Raw genomic sequence first — 20,521 nt, 5'->3', positions numbered from 1 at the left:
AATGTTCATAGATGCATTATTCACAATAGCAAAAATGTAGAAACAAACCAAATGTCCATCAGCGGATGAACGGATAAACAAAATGTGGTATATAAATACAATGGAATATCATTCATCCATAAAAAGGAAGGAAACTCTGATGCATGCTACATCATGGATGAATCTTGAAACCATTATGCTAAGAGATGTAAGCCAGACACTAAAGGACAAATATTGTATGATTCCACTCGTATAATGTACCTAGAATAGTCAAGTCAAATTCATAGAGACGGAAAGTAGGATAGCGGTTGTCAAGGGCTGGGGGTAGGGGGGAATGGGAAGTCATTGTTTAATGGGCACAGAGCTTCAGTCTGAGATGATGCAAAAATTCTGGAGATGGAGAGTGATTATGATTGCACAATATTGTGAGTGAACTTAATACCACAGAACTGTACACTTAAAACTGGTTTAGGGCCTCCCTGGTGGCGCAGTGGTTGAGAGTCCGCCTGCCGATGCAGGGGATACGGGTTCGTGCCCCGGTCTGGGAGGATCCCATATGCCGCGGAGCGGCTGGGCCCGTGAGCCATGGCCGCTGGGCCTGCGCATCCGGGGCCTGTGCTCCGCAGCGGGAGAGGCCACAGCAGTGAGAGGCCCGCATACCGCAAAAAGAAAAAAAAAAAAAAAAACTGGTTTAAATGATAAATGTTATATATATTTTACCACAATAAAAAATAAAAATAATAAAAATAAATTTTCAAAAAGAAAACAAAAAACAACTGACAGGAGCTGGTGGTTACATACCCCTGCTTCCTCACCCCTCACATGAGGCCATCCGGAGGCAGGTGTGTTACACTATCTCCAGAGTTTCCTTGTGCGATTAAACTCCAGTCGCCACTGTAGTAACTTACTGAATAATGTCCTATCTATTGGCTGCCTTCTCCCCCATGTCTCATATCCTTGTTCACCTACTGGTGTTCCCTGTATGTCCCAAACAATTACTTGTACTAGAATACTTGTCTCAGGTTCTAATTCTGGGAGAAGCCAAACTAAGACACCCAGGCAAGTTTCTTAACTTCTCTAAATGTTAATTTCCTCATCATGAGAAATAATACTTGGATCATGGGGTTATTGTCAAGATTAAATGAGATCATTCTTGCATGTGCTTAGCACAGTGTCTGACATATAGTAGGTACTTAATATGAGTTTCTTGAACTTCTGGTCCAATAGTTATTTGCCTTTTTGATAAACTGTGTCTCAGTTTCAGGAAGAGATTAGAAACCCAAGAGCTATTCTTTCCCATCTTCTACCTGATTAACACCTCCCATGTTATTTTTATTGAAATATAGTTGATTTACAAAGTTGTGTTAGTTTCAGGTGTACAGTAAAGTGATTCAGTTATACTTATATTTAAAAATATACATATCCTTTTCTTTTACATCAACATCTCCCATGATTTAACATTCACCATTTATCCACAAGAGGCATGAAAAGGAACCGAAATTTTGCATCCAACTCAATCCTTTGCTTAGAAGTGGGCAGAGCCCACAAAGAAAGTTAAACAAGCTCCCAAATATCAGTTAGATCCTCCAAGGCAGACAGATTACCATCATACCCTCCTGACCAGGGGAATTAGAGGGCTGTGGGGTTAATTGTACACAAATCTTAATTCTTACCCTTCTTTCTCTTTGGCTCCAAATGTACCATCTTAGCATCACTAAGGCATATGATGAGGACTAAGATGCATTTAGTCTTTTTCTGTTCCACAGTATACCAAATGAAACCATGCAATCATGAAAATCCATTGAGGTGCATCCTTTGCTAAGTACCATTTTATTTTCTTTGGTTTCTCTTTACTGGTTCACCAAAATACACAGAGAATTTTGTTAAGCACAATGACCACCTATGCCACTTAGCCTATCAAAGGAATATGCTACTGACTATGGCAGACTCTCCTAAATAAGACTGGTGAGAAGTTCAATTTCTATCCACTACTTTTGCAGAAAATACCTTTCTTAATACACATTTTTTTAAAGCTGAACAAACAGAAGTTTACTACACTTATATGTTAAAAAGGGAAGCTCTGTACCCCAAAACAAATAAGTGACAAAATCCAAATTACATCTTGACCTTTATCATAATCCACAAAGCTTTTTTCTAAAATTTCATATGTCCATAGCCTTTAACTTCATTCTTATCCCTCACAACTATATAGAGTTGGCCACCTTAAGTCCAAAGCATCTGACTGAGTAAACACCATCTATATTGGGCATGTTTAAATGGTTTCCATCTTTGCCTCAATTATATTATGTTTATGAGGCTCATATTTGTCCTTTATTACTGCCTATATTTTTTTCATTTTCCACTTACTTTTTATAAAATAATGAAAAGATTAAAGAACTACTCAAATGATTACACAAACTCTGCTAAACAAATATGGTGATGTTGCTGAAATAAAACTACTTGTTATCAGGTAAGGCCATAATATAGTAGCTCAAAATGTTGGTTCACAAGCTGAAGCACAGAAGTCAAGATTAATGTATGAAAGGCAGTTTATCAGTGTTACCATCTAGAGTACAAAAATCATACAAAAGTAAAGTCATAGGCAGCTGGTATACATGGGGCACTGAAGGCAGTTTCAGCACATAACTCTCAATCTTGTACGCTTCACAGAATAATTAAACCATTTTCATTCATGAGCTTTCTCACACCACTCTCAGAAATTGTACACTATGAATTACTTTAACTATTGCTTTCTATTGGTCTAACAAAGTCAGTTTAATTGCACCCATTAACTGCAAACATTTGCAAACATTTTAAAACAAGATCCATACTCTGTGCTTTGCTCAAAACTCACTGAAAAGGACCTGGTCCCAGACGACATTCAGAGAGATGCTCAAACCAACAAACAGCGTGGAGTCCCACTACAGATATTTTATCAGGAGCATCTTCACCTGGAAAATGGTCTTTTAAAGTTATTAAGGCTGCATAAAGTGTGTTTGGTCAATGAAATCAGAATGGGCACTGCTAGGACTCCCAAGACCATATTCATAATCTTTCTATTGCTTTCCAGGTCATCCTGCTACTCTCTTACCCCAATTTCAAACTCCATACTCCCACAAACACCAAAAGCAGGTAGTTATTGCCACGAAAGTGGAATGAAAGAAGAATAAAGAGAATTCAGCATCCCTGGTTGTGTCAGTCCCCTACTGAAACCCTTTGATGGTTAAGCTTGAACTTCATCTCCTTAGTGGATCACAGGGTCTTCATGCCTGTTACTCTCCCTGGCCTCTCTCACAAACCCCCACCCCCAGCCAAGCTAAACTCGATCCCCTCAGGTCTACTTTCATCTCTCCAAACCCCCAACCTTCCATTCTCTTGCTCATCTTTGGACCTGGACTGTTCCCCCTGTTATTTGTACCATCAAAACCAAGCCCAGGGACTTCCCTCGTGGTCCAGTGGTTGACTTCGCCTTCCAATGCAGGGGCTGTGGGTTCGATCCCTGGTCGGAGAGCTAAGATCCCACATGCCTCGCAGCCAAAAAAGCAAAACATAGAAAAGAAGTGATATTGTAACAAATTCAATAAAGACTCAAAAAAAAAAAATGCGATAGGGGAAGGATGTTTAAAAAAAAAAAAAAAACAGGGCTTCCCTGGTGGCGCAGTAGTTCAGAGTCTGCCTGCCGATGCAGGGGACACGGATTCGCGCCCCGGTCCGGGAAGATCCCACATGCCGCGGAGCGGCTGGGCCCCTGAGCCATGGCCGCTGAGCCTGTGCGTCCGGAGCCTGTGCTCTGCAACGGGAGAGGCCACAACAGTGAGAGGCCCGTGTACCGCAAAAAAAAAAAAAAAAAAAAAAAAAAAAAACAAGCTTACCCCAGCCGGCTCCTCTTAGTGTTCTACCTCCCCTTAGGTGTTACCTTCTTCTAGAAGCCTATCTCCATCCTTCATCCATGAATCTCCCCTGTCCTCCTAGAGGAAGACAGCCTGGGTGTTCTGCCATAAGAGCTTCCATTACAGTAGCCTGCTTACTTGTTTGGTGCCCCCCTAGAGGCTACAATCCCTGAGCCCCCCAAAATCACCTGTTTACAACTCTGCTCTGTTTACAACTGCATCCCCAGTGCCAGCAGAGAGCTGCCATGAAGCAAGCACACATATATACAGTGAAAATATAATATAATGGCTTAACTCTTTGTTAATAAAGTCCATCATGAAAGCACACCGGACATTCTTGTTTTCCAGGATAAAATAGCTTATAAAATGCAGTTACTTAGCTGATCCTTTGCATGAAAAACCTGTTGTAAAAAAAAAAAAATCATTTTAGACCTGGAAAAGAGCCAGATGGTTTTGATATATATTAAGAAACGGAGAAATAAGTAGAAAGCTAGTGGTAAAGGCAGAAATGGAATTTAGGTTTCTTGACTCGCAGGTCAGCGCTCACATCTCTAAAAGAATCCAAAAGAATCTGCTTGGAAGTTATTCTAAGCAGCTATTCATGTTGCTGATTTTAAGGATGTCCTGTCAATGTATTCTAAGGCTCTGTATGAAAAGATAGTATTTTCTCAGACTTAACAAAAAAGGTAAAGAATTTCCCTTATGTACGCCTGCTAACTGCTCTGTGCTTGCAAGCCTGATGAACAGCAGTCACTGAAACTCCAGTGCCTTTGCATCCACCCAGCACCAAACAGGACCTATTTTCAATGAGCTCCTAAGAATACCAAGCTATCATCCAATTCACTACCTAACCTCCTGCTTCCCCCCATGGAGAGGTTTCAGAAACAAGATGGCTAGAGAACCAAAGTGGGTGGGGGGAAGGAAGCAGGGAGAATTTTACCCAGAAGGAACAAAAAGCACACATTACCAGACAGAAAGAAAACACATCTGAAGCCCTCTCCTGAGAGCCAAATGTGGAAAAGGATCAACAACACTGCTCCACTAGGATCCTGACCTGAACCACAGTCTTGCTCCTCCAGGGATGGCAGTTAGCTTGCAGCCAGCTGGCAGGAAGGCAGCATGGTTAATCTGCCTTAAACCAGGAATAAGAAAGTCACCTCGGTAGGAGTTTGGTGCCTACCATTGTCACCAAGAAAATAACCAACCTCACATCTTACAGAGCCACTCAACCTGCCACCTTCAGAGTGTTGTTCTCCACCCTCAGAGCAGCTCCCAGACCCCAAATCACCTTGGGCCCCTACCTTCAATCACCTTGGGCCCACAGAAGATGAACTTCCCACCCTGACCACACCCATCATGTTTTAGAGAAATCTGCTACAAAAGAACTAGTAACTACAGTGCACAACTCAGTATAATTCCTTACATAAAACCCTGCCCTTTATTGCTATAATTAGCCATACTGTTTTAGGGGAAAGCCTCTCACAGTTTGCATAAGGATCTGAGCATATTCTTAAAGAACACATTGCTCAATTCCCATTCAGGCTCTTGTCTTCTGAGCCACTAAGAAATTACCTTGAATTAATAGTTTGCTCTTAATACACTTACAGAGAATGCACTTTGCTGCCTGTAATTCATTCACATTCTGAAATCACAGAATGACAACTACCTTTAGGGGTGGAAAGCTGTAAGTCAGGAAGAAAGAATTAGACTCCCCCCATGCATATACATACACGTGCGTGCACACACTGCACACATACAAGAGAATTAAGTGAGCAAAATGTAGAATTTGAAGAACAAACCACAGCAAAGTAAAGCTGCTGGTATAAGGCATCTATGAACATTGCCACTGGCCTTCCATCTATAGGTGTACCCCAGAGATGCCCTCCAACCCAACCCATACTCCTCATCTGCTGGGGCTGCAATCTCACTATTGACTCCCAGGAAAAAGTAATCACTTAGTTCCTTCCTGAAAGTGCTGGCTGCCTTCCTTTCCTTCTCTCTCTCTCTCCCTTTTTTTTTTTTTTTTTAATTTTGTTGAGTGCCCACTAGGTGCCAGCAACTAGAGATTTCCTGGAACTTCAAAGCAACAAATCTGGAAAATGAAAGTGGAGAAGAAATGCACAAAATGCTAAAAGCAGAACTTGAGGCACAGACCTGGGAAACAGGGGCAGCCAAGTGCTAAGGAAATCTGGATAGAGCAGAAGTTGAACTGGCCCAAGAGAGGGGTGACCAATTACAACAGCAATTAAGTCAATGAGGTAATGGCCTCGAGTTTCCCCAGCTGAGACAGAGTGAGTAGCAAATCATGCAGAGAACTCGGCCCTAGCCATAAAAGAGAGACAATCTGGCTCTTGCTGGTGCCTTTGGCATTGACACTGGTGGGGCTCAGTTGTTGCTTCTGTTGTAACTGTGTGTAAACACACTGCTCCTACTATGCCCACTGATAATTTAACAGCCTGAGAGTCAAGCAGATGTGGGTTCACCCAACCAAGTTCCGGTTCTACCATGGCATTAATTTTAAGCAAATTTCTCTGCTCATTTATTCAATCAACAAATATTTATTCAGCAGCTACTATGTGTCAAAGATTCTTCTAAGCACTGGGGGATACAGCAAAAGGCAAAAGCTCTTGTCTAAATAGAGTTTATCAAATTCTTTGAGGCTCAGTTTCCTCATCTATAAAATGGGGATAATATACCTACCTTTATGGGTATTATGAAATGAGGGATATAAAGCACCTAGCACATAGTAAATGCTCATAACTGGTGTCCTTCATAGAACAGAGCAAACTTATCCACAACCCCCAATTAGAGTGTAAGCTCCAAGTGAGGAACTATCTATGGTTCACCCCTATACCACCAGTACCTATCACATAGTAGATGCTCAATAAATATTACATAAATCAATGAATGAGTCCTCAATCTATAGTAGCCATTATTATGGTAACTGATAATAATTATTCTTCCCCAAACCACTGAGGTTCTACTACCTTAAAAAGCAACAGGACATTAAATTAAAGGCTTTTTTTTTTAAGTAAGGTGCACTACACAATATATCTTTGGATTTTTTTTTAACATGACAGCAAATGTAATTAAGCATAAGTATTCCAATTCATAGAATCTATGAGTACAGAGGCCTACATGGACAGCTAATGTAGATGCTACCTCCTTCTTTCCTAAGCACAAAGTAAGGACAAGTTGGCCAGACCTCAGGTTGATCCAGAAGACACTTAAAAAGTAAGTTAAATTTTATCAGATGTGCTAAAAGATGATCTATCAGTAAAGATAAGCTTTTTAAAAAGTGCTGCATAAACAATCACAAAATCTCAATGGCTTAAAACAACAAAGGTATTTCTTGGTCACGTTGTATGTCCAATGCCAGTTGACTGGAAGCTTTGCTCATTTAGTGACTCAGGGACCCTGGCAGATGGAGCCTCCATCTCAACAGGTGCTTGCATGATCATCACAGCAGAAAAGAGTACTGGATGGTCTCACACTGGAAATTAAATGTTCTAGCATACAGGTAACACAACATACACCTGGAGAAAAAGTAGCTGTGGAGAACATTAACAACCTCTACCCTGGATGATACTAAAACACAGCAAGCTGTGGAATAACAAAGGGATTTGTTAAAGAGGATGCTCCAGTAAAACATCTGGACAGCTCTAAGATTCACATAATCCTGGACCTGGGAGAATGTGTAGGGATCATTTCAGATCAGTGGCCTCAACATAAAGACATACCAGACTACACAAACCTGGACCCTGAATTTTCAGAGCAGCTCTGCTTTTTTCTGTAAATATACTCAGGGTCCAGGCAAGTTTTTTTTCAGGAAACAAAAGTTTCTACAGCTGAAAAACATTTGAAAACTGCTAATGTAAACCAAATCCTTTATTTTACAGATTTAAAAAGTAGAGAGGAGAAAAAAAGGAGGCCCAGGAAGTTAAATTGACCCTGCCCCACCCCTAAGAAAGCTTCAGAATGATTAGCAGATGTGGAAATAAGTCCACTGACAGAATTTGTTGTATTGTTCACCACTCTCTGGCGATACCCTTCACCTCTGCTACCTTTGGCACAATGGAGCCAGACCCAGACCAAAATCATGTCATACAAGGTCATCAAGGGTTCAGTAAATGATAGAGACAAGAAGCAGAAGTCCCCACCTATTGCACTAAACAATGATTCACATCCCATTAACAATTCTCTACATTACTCATTCCCTACTTCCTGGTAAATGTGAAGCCATTAGTAGAAGTTAATACTAACCTTCAGGAGACTCATTTTTGTTCTCAGAAGATTACAGGTAAACAGCCAACTATGATTTGTGTTCACTCAGTTCCATTCTCTTCTCACGTTCCCAGCTCACCTTTGTGCCCAGCTTCTCCTCCATTTTCATTCACACTAAAGCACTGGCGTCACGTATTTAAGCCTCAATGATCTTCCAACCTCCAGTCTCTGTCTTTTCCAAATCATCTTACTCAGTTGTCCCTCAGTATCTGCAGGGAATTGGCTCCCAGAATGACCATGGATAGCAAAATGCAAGGATGCTCAAGTCCCTTACAGTCAACCCTCCAGACGCAGAACCCGTATATACTGAGGGTCAACTGTACTCGTTAGCCCAGAACTAAAACTCAGACTTTTCAGCCTGGAATCCAGTTGCCTCCTCAATTTTACCCCAAATTACTTTTCCAACACTATCTCTTCTGTGGCAATATTTGCCCAGCCAAAGGCAGGATGATGACCCTGAAAGTCAAAATGACATAGTGATGAATTCTAGATCTTATGCAAATGCCTTAATCTGATTTTTGATGTTCTCACCTTTAAAATAGGTATGATGGCATCTACTTTGAAAGGCTCTTGAGAAGGTATGTATCAGCGAGGATTATGTTTGATTACAAGTAACAAATAGTGGCTTACAAGTAAGGAGGTTATTTGTTTTAAGCAACAAGAAGTACAGGGGAAGGCAGTCTAGGCTGGTACTATGGCTCAACAATGTCATCAAGACCAAGAGCCTTCCAGGTTCCAGCTTTCTCATTTTTAATACATGGTCGTATCTTTGTTGTTGTGGTTCGTGGCTGTGCCTCAAGGAGTTGTGCCCATTTTCCCAGCAGCAAGAAGCAAAAAGGGGTCAAATGCTGCTGGGGTATATCAGCCAAGTGTGTCCTCCTCACTAAGCTTTAAGGAAGGCCCCCATCCAACAACATCCACTTGCATCATTATAAGACCTGAATTTCGTGGCCATTCACATAAGGGAGTTTGGGAGCGTGAGATGTGCATATCTCCATCCCAAACAAAATTGGAGTTCTTTTAGTTAGAAAGGAGAGAATGAATACTGGATAGGCAATCAGCAATGTCTACCCCAATATTAAATTATATACTTTACGTAAAGTGCTAAGCAGAGTACATAGCACATAGTTAACTGCTCGATAAAAGTTAAGCTATAATTATTCCTATTATTATAATTATTATTGTTATTATTATTCACGTGTCTTACCCTCTAGCCAAATGGAATAACTCATTATAACCAGATGTGCTCCTTACACTTCTACTATATCCACTGCTCTATCTGTACCTCTAAAACTGTCACTGCTTCGAGGTCCAGGAAAATGCCATTTCATCCAAGAAGTCTTTCCTGACACCTACTCCTAATAAGTTCTATGGTAACAGGACTCACGTCAGACAAAAATTCTTGAGCTCCTCACTCCATTGAGCACAGTCCCTCAAACACAGTAGGTTCTAATAAATAGTGCCTTGATCATTTAAGTAATTCATGTATACACTCATGTATATATTCATACTTGCTTTTACAGTCAGGCCTCTAGAATCAAACATGGTATATTCCTGAAATGCAAAAGTAAAACACTGGGTTTATATGTCATAAAGCCAGGGGTAGGAGTGAGGGGATGAAGACTGCATTCCCCAAGAATGAGAAGAAAAAATTACAAAATTCTATAAAAACACCATACTTTTTACACATTGTAGGAGTTCAGATTATAGTTCATCAAATATTCCCTCCCCAACTATGGGCAGAGTCTACTTTTACCCATGGATGTTGGGCTTCCCCATGTGACTTGGTATATCCAAAAACACTGTTAGTGGAAATGACATTATCTTGTGCAACTTGGCAAGGCTCTTGAATACAGTCATCTGCCGTGATAAGAGCATGCTCCAAGTAGCTGCTATCCCTTCAGCCTGGGCCCCAAACACAGGTGGAGCAGACCAGAATCCAACTTACAGCCTATAGCAGAGCCACCACAAGGAGCCCAACCTAGATGAGCCAAATAACAGTCAACCAACAGACTCATGAGGGTGAGAATAAATACCTGTTTTTGTTTGTTTGTTTGTTTGTTTTTTAAGAAGATACCTCTTGGGCTTCCCTGGTGGCACAGTGGTTGAGAGTCCGCCTGCCGATGCAGGGGACGCGGGTTTGTGCCCCAGCCCGGGAGGATCCCACATGCCGCAGAGCGGCTGGGCCCGTGAGCCTTGGCCACTGAGCCTGCGCGTCCGGAGCCTGTGCTCCGCAACGGGAGAGGCCACGGCAGTGAGAGGCCCGTGTACCGCAAAAAAAAAAAAAAAAAAGAAGAAGAAGAAGAAGAAGATGCCTCTTTTCTTTTTTAAAAATATTTATTTATTTACTTATTTATCTGGCTGTGTCAGGCCTTAGTTGCAGCCCACGGGATCTTCATTGCAGCATGTGGGCTCTTTGTTGTGGCGTGCGGGCTTTTCTCTAGTTGTGGTGCACAGGCTCCAGAATGTGAGGGCTCAGTAGTTAGTTGCCCCATGGCATATGGGATCTTAGTTCCCCGACCAGGGATCGAACCCACGTCCCCTGCATTGGAAGGTGGATTCTTAACCACTGGACCACCAGGGAAGTCCCAAGAATAAATACCTGTTGCTGTAAGTCCGGGAGTTTTGTTATGCAGCAAACGTTGACTAATTTATTTTTTACCATTTGATATAATTTCACATTTATTACATAATCATTCATTTTGTTCTTTTTCTTCTGGTAAGAAAGAACCAGTTAAAGCATCTCTGCCTTTGGTATACCTAATGATTTCTATCTTTGGATCAACAGTCTTAAATTTATGAGACCTACATTATTATTAATATCAATGCTTTTCTATTTTCCTTTTGTTCTACTATCTTCCTAAAATAAGGAAAATCACAATAAAGTATCAAGGAATAACGTAAACATTGCTAAAACTGAACTGCTGGCTGGCAGGTAGGTCTCCCATATGACAGCCAAAATGTTAACTTCTGAGCTGATAAAAGGGGTTAAAGAAAGTCCTAGTAAAACAAACGAAAATGTTGATTGTACAAAGTCAACCCCACCAAAATCAAAGACTATCTGTTGAGGTGAATTTGTGGACTCCAATACCATTCATCTAAACTAACTTTTCAGGATACCTGTTTTGGCCAACCATGACCACTGAGTTTCATCAATGGGAAGAAGACACTGATAGGCTTAAGTCTGTGGGTTTTGTAGCATAATAAAGCAAGAGAGCAATATTGTTTTAATAGGATAATTTTAAATATAATTATATTTCATCACTAATGAAAAAGAATCTCTTTGTAAGTGGAAGAGAAAATAAAATTCCTATCCTTTAGCAAAAACAAAACAAGAAAACAAGACAATTGGATGAAAAGAGCATGTATTCAACTAAGACCTGTTCAGAACTCCAAATGGAAATTTAAGATATCAAGAAAAATGGAAGAGTGTGCATTCTAGTCTGTTTTACCTTTTTTTAAGTCACCGTTAAGTTTGAAACCAAATTTCCTTTGGGCCAAAACTGACATACTGGAAATATATAATACACAAAATTACTTAAATTGCCTGTTGGTGGAGGCAACAGCTTTCAAAGTGGCAAGGCAAATAGGACAGTGCAAAGACCATCAATATGGCAGTGGACTCTTAACAGAATAGACCTTATGTAAGCTGGAAGAGCCCACACTGCAGACTGGACACATGCAGACTGCACAACCAAAATTTGAATTCAAGGCCATGTCCAAGGTCATGGGCTCTGGGTCAGAGAAACCTGGGCTCGAGTTCTCACTCTCACACTAAACTGTGGCAGGATACTTAATTCCTTTTAGTTTCCTCATCTATAATTTGAGGATGATAATAGTCCTACCTACCTCATAGGGGCTTTGCAGGGTTTAAAAAAGAAAATACATGTAAAGTACTCCCCAAAGCGCTAGCATATGCAATAACAAGAATGATAATAGTAATAATACTACTTTGACAAACCTGTCTCCTACATGAAGACCATCCTAATCAGTATATGCTGGCTCACAATCTGTTCATGAAATGCTGAATGCACAGCTTTATATTCACATCCAGGAACAACTTCTATAAGGTGACAGCTCTCTGGTTCAACCAGTAATTTTTCCACTGAATTCAGGGACAAGAGTATTGAAAAATTAGCCTTTCACTAATAGAGAATTGAGAAGGATCTGCTCCTTCTGCCCATAATCCATCCACCCTTGAAGATCTTGCTGGTGAAAGCCATGCTTCCATCACAATCCATACACCACCACCCCCAAACTATACAAGGCTTTCATTAAAGCACAGAAGCAGACCGACAAGATGGCTCACCTTAAAAGCAAATTCACCTTAAACGTAAACTCTTCTACCCTCCAGAAAGGATCTGGCTTGATCCCACTGCCACCTCCAAACTGGCGTCCAAACTGGAAGTGAAGAAGGCAGCCTTCACTTCCAGAAGTTGGGTTATATTGTCAAAAAATGTCTAAAAGAATCTATTCGTGGTAATCCAAATAAAGCATGCTTGCCTGCTTCAAAAATATCTTAAAAATCCACCCAATAGAGCCAAGAGCCAAGTACTGTATACTGAGAAAAAATGTGACTTTACAAGGACAAGAGTGACCATAGGAGACAAAGTGCCACACCCTTTTCCAGATACCTCAAGAGTAAATGGTATCTCTTATAAAGGAGCCTGCAATTCTAGAGAAATAGGTGGGCAATTCTAACCCCCAACACACTCTCCCATTTCATTCTTTACACAGATTCATTTCATTTTCATTTTTAAGCCAACGGCCTGAGCATCCCCAACTACTACAACTGAAAAAAGGGATGGGGGTGACAAATACAAGTCAAGCATACTTGCTTCTAAGCCCATTTTTGAAGAGTTTTCTTCTCGCTTGTCTGCCTCTCACAGCTGGAGCCTCATACCTGGTATAAACCAATGGTTAAGTAAAACCACTGATTTAAAAAGCCAACCAGGAAACTAACCCTGACAGTGGGAACTGCCCTCCTCTCTCGAGCATTGATTGGCTCTTGAGGTTCCATTGGTCCCCATTCTGCCCACCTAAGTGGTAGGTGTGGCTGTCAATCACAGAGGGAGCTGACAATTCACCGCTCCGGGAGTAAACTGCCTTTCATCCAGCAAAGGCAGGTAGCCGCCTAAAATCGATCCTCTCGTAACAGAGCGGACCCTCCCTCTCGGGCAAGGAGAACAGAGACCCTTAAGTACAAAATAAATAAGGCAGGGCCGATCGTAGTTTACGAGCGCTGTTTTATTATCCCGCACCAAAGCAGCCCTTAATCTTCACTGTCCTAAGATGATCTTTCAAAGGCTCCGACAGTAATAAAAAATAAATAAAATGAATAGGTACAATCCTATAAGTATCCCTTTTCTTGTATAATTCGGAGATGGGAAAGGCGAGGGAAGGAATGTCGTTCAGTTTAATTTCACATCGTATTCGTTTGCATATACCACCACCCGCTACCCCTCCCCAATAAATCCGCTTCATGTTCTCTGACACGGTTTGTTTGTTTGTTTGTTTTAAACCGCTGCCCTCGGAGCCCACCGAAGCAGCTAGGTACCCCACCCCCTAGTCTGAGACTCTACCTTTCTCTACTTTGTTCTTCTTGGGAATTCCCTGAGACCCTTGCCCCTGCCAACACCCCACCCTTCAAGGCAAGAGGGGGAAAGCCAGGCGAAAGAGGGGGAGATGGAAAGAAAAAAGGCAATAGCAATGAGGGTGGCTGCCGGAGAGGGATTGCGGGAGGTGGCCCGGGCTGCCGGGGCGAGCGAGCGGCCCCCGCGCGCCGGAGGAAGCCGTGCACTTGTTCCAATCCGGGGGTTTCTACATTGAGACAAATCCGCCCTTAGGCCGCCCCATCCTTTCCCCCGCCCCAGCAAGCCCTGGTGGAGGCGGGTGGTTCACCCCTCGGCTCCCCCCGATAACGCATTGCAGCTCCCCACGAGTGAGGGGGACCCGGCACGAGGGATGCCCGGGCACGGGCGCCCCGAGGGAGCCGGGCGCCCAGCGGCCCCGGCGTCGACGTCTCACCTTTCCGATGCTCGCCCCGGGGCCGTCCCACATGGATTTTTACAACCTCTTGTCGCCTTGGCCCCGGGCGGCCGGGAGGAGCCGGAGCCGGCACCGGAGCCGAAGCCCGAGAGAGCAGGAGCGGGAGGAGGAGGAGGAGCAGGGAGGGAAGCGGGGGGAGGGAAGGAGGAAAGGCGCCGTTCCGAGGGCCGAGGCCGGGCGCCGGGCCGGGCGGGGCCGACGGCCGAGGGGGCGGCACCCGCCGCAGTCTCGAGACTCGCGCTCGCTCGGGCGCTGCCCGAACCGCGCTCCGCCGGGCCCCCCGCCCGGCCGCTCGGCGCGCTCGCTCGCTCGCCGCTGCCCTGACTCACATTCCCAGCATTCCCGAGGAGCTGCTGAGGGTGGGGGCCGGGGCTGGGACGCGGCCACCTCCGCGGGGGGCAGCAGAGAGCGCCCGGCCCGGGCGGGGTGCAGGCGCGGGGGTCTTCATAACGCCTCCTCCCAGGAGGCCGCTGTCTCGGAGCATCTCGTCTCCATCTCCTGTCCCCGACGCCCCTTCCCGGCTACCCCCCTCCAAAAGCTGCCAGGCACTCCGGGGATTAGTTAGGTGCCTTCAGCGACAGGGACAGGGATGACACGTGGTGGAGGGGGTGCAACTATCTTTCAAGTTAAGCTTTAGAGCGGGGGTCGAGGTTCCCTTACCCTGGCACCCTCCCATTAGTTTTATCTTCTTTAGGAGGGTGAAGGGATTTCAAAAGACTTTTATTACTTTCTTGTTCCTCGAAGGAAAAAGAGAATGGAAGATGAAGAAGGGAGCAAGAAAATAATACCATCATCACCATCATCATCATCATAGTTGCCATCATTCATTGACTGCCTCATCCGTGCCCAGCAAAGTGTGCGCATCGTCCTATTTAAGGTAGAAAGATGGTGTCAGTTCATTCACACACACACAGACAAATACACCTCAGGATAATGTGCATGAGGAGCTGGACAGGTTTTGCATTGGAAAAAGCTCCCACCCAGCAAGTCTGGAGCCCCAGCTGCTACCATTGTCTATTAGGGGACTCCAAACGTCAAGGGAATCTCCAGATTTGGTCTCTTTCACTGAGTAGTCAGTTTGCAGGACTAGAGCAGTGATTTCCTTCCTGTCCTGATGAGTCTTATAGGAAGCTTAGGCAAATGAAGCAAATCCAGCCATGGGATGTCTGGGTAAGCAGAGGTAAATGGAATCATCCAAGACCAGGGATGACTCCTTTTTTCCTCCCCTGGTTGGAATTCAAATATTAAATGAAGGAAGTTGCCCCTGAAAGAGCAGGATGTCTTCCTTTTCCAGCCCAAATGCCCTATTCCTTAAACCTTCCTTTTACACCTCTGGTATTTAAGGTTTTTCACAGACCCGTAGACCCTGAGGCCTCTTTGCCCTCATCCTCTTCTTTCTCTCAGTCACCAAGAAATCAGCACTCGTTCTGTTGACGTGGATGCTCTGTGGGCAAAAGCAAACTACACCTGTTGTGTTTAGTTTCCCATGTACCTTTCCCTCAACTGAAAAGGCTTGTTATATATATATAAAGCCTTGTCGAGTCCTTTGAGAAGTCCTATAATCCCATGTCTTTTGAATTGTGACCAACGTTTTGTTGAATACCTTCTAAGTGCAGCACTTACATTTTCTCAACTACTCTAACAAAAACTCTGTAAGGTGTTTCTATCTTTCAGAAAAGTCAGGTAACATACCCAGCTAAAAATGTATTTAAATTTATGCCTAAGGCTCACTATTCTTGGGCACCCTATCTCTTTTCCTTTGATCCTTGGGTTCTAAATAGGAATCCTTGGACTCCATGGGGACAATTTCTTATTTGTATGCCTATGTACGTTTTTCCTCCAGAGAGAAGATCTATGGTTCTCAACAGAATTCTTTCACATTGGGTCCTTGAAAAAGTAAAGAATAACTGTTTTAAATAGAAAGCAACTTTATATAGTAGAACAAGGACTGGAAGCTTTAGGGATCTTAAATAAGTCATCTTTACCCTCTTGAGACTTAGTTTTCTTACCTGAAAAATTAAAAAGCTGAACTAAAGGATCTTAAGATTCCTTCTAGAGCCAACATTCTCTAACTTTATGTTTAAATATGTATATAAATGCATACAGTGTTCAAAATGCTTACAAGTAGCCCTTGAGGGCTAGGGATAGAAAATTATAAAATGTGTTATATTTTACAAAACCTGTTACGTGGCTCCAAGTTTTTTGTTGCTTTTTGTTTTGTTTTGCTTTGCTTTGCTTTGTTGTTTTTTTACATATTTCTTCATTGTGGTGATCCCTTCCAGCAAGTCAGAGAGAGCACACTTTGTGCAGGTATTTCTTTCTCACATATTCATGCATTCATTCCCTCAACAAATACTTACTGAGTATCCACTCTGTACTAATTCCTGCAGGTTCAGAGCCTCTGCCCTCAAGGATTGCACAGTGTAGTAAGGGAGACACGAAAACAGTCCATTACAATACCACTTAGAAGGGACAAAGCTGTGGGAACTGTAGGAGCATGAAGGAAGGACAGCCAACTTTTTACCTTGGGGTTCAGAAAATACTTCCCAAGGGAATGTCATAAAGTTTGCTTGCCACATCCAGCTTTCCTGCTCTATCCTGTGCTCAGTCCAGAGCAGCAGCCTGCATACTCTATGAGCCCCACCAGAGATCAGATCTTTGGTGGACACTTGCCTCTGGGTGGGCTATCACAGGATATCTCCACAGTATTTGGAACTGTGCCATGAGAATGAGTCAGCCAGCTGGTACTGAATGGTGAGCTGATAGACCGTGGTGGCCCAAATCAGAACCATGGCACCCAAAACAATGAAGCCAAAGATCATGGAGAAGTGAGCTCTAAGACCTTTGCCAAGGAAGCTGGTCTGCGGAGAGGAGAATAGGGAGCCATATAGACAGAAACCGAGATTCCTAAAGGCCTAAAAGACTTGGATAGCTAGCTGTTTACTTGATATCCCCAGTGTGGGTATCTAACTAGCATCCCAAACTTGATTTATCCTAAACAAGACTCTGCATTTTTATGTACCAAACTGCTTCTCTCCCAAGGTTGCCCATCAGATTAATGGCACCGCCATTTAACCAGCTACTCAGGTCCAAACCCAGGAGCAGCTCTGAATTCTCCTTTTGCTGATTTCATAGCCACCCCATCAGCCAGTTTTGTCAGCTCTACCCAGGGCCATATCAGAATCTGAAGCAAAAGGAAAACTGTATATGTAACCCAGAATAGTCATTCACCACATGAAGAATCTAGTTAGATGAGAAACAAAATCCCTAAACAACTCAACAATTATCTGTCCTTCTTAGGCAGGAGGTAATTTGTACATATCCCTTAACAAGGTAGATTTTAGTTGAAGAGAAACATCATTGGGCTGCCACAAAAGAAAGAAAAGGCCCAATCACCTGACCCTTAGGAAGCCAACCTATTGGCTCAGCTAAGCCAATATGAGCCAATTCTCTTTGCCAAAAATGTTTTAAGTGCTTGGTAGCCCTAAGTATCATAGCAAACATATCAAAACCCAGCACCATCAAAATATGTATCCTTTTTCCTGTAGAAATTTTTGAAAGTTTTCTTTAACTTTGCTTTTAAATTTTTTTGACTGATTCGTTTTATCCACTTGTGGCTATGCTTTGTCTATAATCATCAAGCATACTCAAGAATTATTGAGATGAGAAGAAAATCTAACCTACAATTATTTTCAAATGAATGAAATGTTTGTAAATATGAAAAGCCATAAAGCTACATTGTGTAGGTATTTATAATTAAACAGCTATTAATTCCCCATTTACAGTTTTCTGTGTATCTGTAATGTCAAGGCATGTAAGTCTTTCGGGGGCTTGTAAAAAATGTTGATTAAATGTCCAAATTACATCCATTTATTTAGTTCCTTGGTTTCCAGTAACTTTCCATTTCTATGATTCTGGCTAGTCATGAAGTCTGGCCACCTTTGCTGTCCTTGGTTTCCATGAGAGGCCCCCATGTCCTTCCAATAGATACATACCTTTCTTTTTTCTGTCTCAGGTAGCCTGAGCGAGTTTCTTTTCTTTGCAGACACAAGTTCTCCCTGAATTGGAAAACCATCCTCCTAGTGCTTAGACAAAGAGCTTCACTCCAGTCCACTAGAATCCAGTGGCCAAATCTGGCCCAGTGACCGGATCTGGCCCAGTGACCAGATTCCCCAAAGAAAACAAACCTTGGGGAAACCTCATAAGTAGACATTATTACAGTCATTGGGGGATTCCTCACTCTGCTTCTGAGAAGATGTGGCAGATGGCCATGCTGAGGCCTAAGCCTGGGCTGTGTCTGTTTCTATATGGTATTTTCCATGAGCTACTGCCCATCCCTTAGGCCTCCTCTTCCTGCAGTGTTCCCTGACTTGGTTATTTAAAGGTAGTTCATTAGCACATTTTAAATTATGCTAAAAGCTGTAAAATTAAAAGGACTTTTAACCATGCCCATTTTTCAAGAACAATTTCAAGGTGGAAAAGGCCCCTTAGAAGCCCCTAAGGAGAGGAATAACTACAGATGCAGGTTTTAAAAATTTCAGAATGCTACAGGCTTATATATTCTTTTGGCCTTACCCAAACCCTGGTTCCTTAGACTTGTGCTTTTTGCTACTAAAGCAGTTACATTCAAATACCACTGTGTTTTTCCTTCTAAAAAGCTGCAGGCATTCTGGAGAGTTAAGCTATTCTAGAACCCATGAACAGTTCTTACCTTGAATCCTGTCTGCTCTTCCATCCATGCAGATGCTGAAAGGACGCAACAAAAATTTTAAGCAAGCTAATGATGGGATCCATTAAGTGAGAGAAAAATAATAAAATTGGGTGGAGGGTGTTGCAGCATGAAAGATGTTTGAAATATCCATAACATAACAAAACCAACCTTTTTTCTGTTTTCCTCCTTAGTGGCAAAAATTCAGCGTTTAATAGTTGTAACATTGTCAGGAGTTTTAAATGAATCTGTGAAACTCCATGCTAAATGGGCAGGACTAGGGTGAGGCAGGTGAGACTCTAGCCTTGGGTGCAAACTTTAAGGAGACACCAAAATCTCAGTAATCAATATAATATAATATTTTTGAAATGGAAATCAGCAAACTACAGCCCATGGGCTGGCTGATCGTTTCTGTAAGTAAAGTCTTATTGGAACTTCTGAGGAACAAAGAAAACAAAGAGGAAAAAAGGGTCTGGAGCTTCAATTATAGGAATTTTATACCCTAGGGTTCCAAACAAGAACTTCTTATACTAGAGCTTCTAACTAACACCCAACTTCCTGGTGTTCCAGTGCTGCTGAAAATGCCTGCATTCATCTTTACAGTCCAGAGTCTCTCTGAGCAGGAGAAAAACATTTGCCCAAGGGGCGGATTCTTGTGAGAGAAAGGGTAACAAGCCACCGGAAATGTTTCTTGGAGCAAAAACGGTCTTGTTTACCCAACTTAACCAAGGATCTTGAAGGTCTATAAAATACCTGCTTTAGGCTACATATTTGAAAAGTCACTGAGATAAATGTCTGAATAAACACACTGAGTACTCCATAAATATGAGCCATTTTTTAGTAATAGGAGAAGAGTTAATGTAAATTTTAAGAGTGGAATCGCAGTTGTACTGCAAAGATAAAAGTGATGTGCCCATTGATCATCCTGCCTCAGGACAGAGAAATGCTAGATAAAGGTAGAACAGGGCCAGGACCCAGAAAACAGGAGAGGGTGTGGGCTTTCCTTCCAAGCATTAAGTATATATCCTACCACCTACAAAAGTGGCTCAGATTACTGAATATTCTACCACCAAGCAACTCTTATAGACTGTACAAAGGTTCATAAATTATATTGCCAAAATTCATCCATTTCTTGAAACAGGCTTTGGATCAGCTCTGAGAAAGAGTTCTTTTCTTAACAAAAGGCTTAACTACACAATTAAATGAAAGGGAACTAATTTGCTTGGAGGAGAATAATGAAAGAAAACAAGTTATTTTAAATGATAAAAATATATACCAAATTGACAACAGCTTTAGAATGATGCTCCTGGGTTTGATTAATGAGGTACATTATCAGCTGAATAAACAAGAGCTTACTAGTTTAGGACCTTCTTTTACTTAACCTTCTAATGAAAAAAATTTTTTTAATTTTAACTTACAAAAGTAAGAGGAACTGGTTATAAAATAAAATTCAAACATTCCAGAAGAGGTTAAAATCTGCTCTAAAAACAGCCAACCACTTTTAACAACTTGGTGTATATTCCCTTGGATCTTTTGAATGCATATTTTAACAAAAATTGGGTCCATTTATGGTTTTTGACTTTCAGTATCCTTTATCTCCTCCTTCTAGCTT

General features: G+C 42.3%; 1 protein-coding gene across 8 annotated transcripts in view; it reads right to left on the bottom strand.

Annotated features, from left to right (window-relative positions):
* Positions 1–14,357, bottom strand: part of ERC2 (ELKS/RAB6-interacting/CAST family member 2) — a 963,856-nt gene extending 949,499 nt beyond the window's left edge. For all 8 annotated transcript variants that reach the window (XR_014016968.1, XR_014016969.1, XR_014016970.1 and 5 more), the window contains exon 1: positions 14,181–14,357. The gene's annotated coding sequence lies outside the window, so the exon portion shown is untranslated. The remainder of the gene's footprint in view (positions 1–14,180) is intronic.
* Between the last annotated feature and the right edge of the window lie 6,164 nt (positions 14,358–20,521).

Source organism: Mesoplodon bidens (assembly GCF_964165515.1).
Source record: "Mesoplodon bidens genome assembly, chromosome: 10".
NCBI lineage: Eukaryota > Metazoa > Chordata > Mammalia > Artiodactyla > Ziphiidae > Mesoplodon > Mesoplodon bidens.
Note: the sequence above shows the minus strand (reverse complement) of the source record. Positions and strands in the feature narration are given on the sequence as shown.